This window comes from Brassica oleracea, chromosome C4, assembly GCF_000695525.1.
Source record: "Brassica oleracea var. oleracea cultivar TO1000 chromosome C4, BOL, whole genome shotgun sequence".
Taxonomy (NCBI): Eukaryota; Viridiplantae; Streptophyta; class Magnoliopsida; order Brassicales; family Brassicaceae; genus Brassica; species Brassica oleracea.
The window spans coordinates 32,386,553-32,387,960 of record NC_027751.1 but is presented as its reverse complement, the minus strand read 5'-3'; positions in this window follow the sequence as shown (position 1 = coordinate 32,387,960).

Below are 1,408 nucleotides of genomic sequence, written 5' to 3'. Positions count from 1 at the left end.
TACCACCATTGCTCTGCTGCTTTCTGAGATTGATGATGATGAATATGAATGGATAGTTACAGGTAGTTCCTCCACAGTTTACTTGTCTGCAGTTACATGAGATTTTTTTAGACCTAAATAAGAGACGAAAGCTTGGGTGGATTGTGTATGGTTCAAGGGTCATGTTCCCAAACTGGCTTTTAATATGTGGATCGCTAATGCAGACAGGCTGCCTACACGGGCAAGGCTGGCTTCATGGGGAATCCAAATCTCCACCTCCTGCTGTCTATGCTCCCACGACGTGGAAACAAGAGACCACTTGCTCCTAACCTGTTCTTATAGCAGGGAGGTCTGAAACCTTGTTCTTACCCGGTTGAACCCACCATTGCATGCCTTCCAAGACTGGAATGAGCTACTCTCCTGGATCATATCGACAATGACACAGAGCCCCATTGTACTAAAGAAGATAGCAGTCCAGTCCACAATCTACCATCTTTGGAAACAGAGAAACAATTTATATCACAACAGCTGCATTATCGCTACAACGGTGATTGCGCGTGGGATATACAGAGAAGTGAAGATTATAATCATGGCAAGGAGGGATAGGAAGAAATTTTTTTCTCTGTTGTCAAGTTGGATTATCTAATTTATTAGGTCCATAAACATTGCTTTATCTTATTTTTCCTTTCTTTTTGTCAAGGTAGAGTAGCACCTAGTGATATCTTGCATATTCACATTGTTTTATCCATTTATTCATGTGCATTTTCATCATATAGATTAGGATTTAGCCATGTCTAGGTTTCATTTTGCATACATATGTCTCTATTAGGTATTGGAGTACCACATGGAGTTCCTGGAGACATTTGGGTACATTTGGAGCTCAAGGGAGGTGATTAGAGTGATCTTTGAACGAGCACTGCCTGGAGCGACTTCCCGGAGCGACTACATGAAGTCGCTGTGACACACATCCTGGAGCGACCTGGCCAGAGCGACGTAGAGAGGTCGCTCACGTTTCAATTGCGAGACACCCCTCCCAGAGCGACCTGGACAGAGCGACATGAAGAGTTCGCTCGCGTTTCTATCGCGAGACACCCCTCCCAGAGCGACTTGCCAGAGCGACGCTCCGAGGCCGCTCACTTTTCCATGGCGAGACGACACCCAACGAAGCCCGGAGCGACCTCTCAGAGCGACCCACTGAGGTCGCTCCCGAAAGCAGGAGCGACTTGTCGGAGCGACATGCCGAGGTCGCTCCGCGTCTATTTGCCTGTCGAACTCATGTTTTTCTAAGGGCCTTTTGGTCATTTCATTATGCACATTTTACATTGCCAAAAACCTAAGTTAAGTACTTTTGTAAGCCCCCAAGAAGGAGAATATCTTTTTTCTGGAGAACAACTAGTAAAACTTCTTTTGATTCAGATTTCATTGCTTT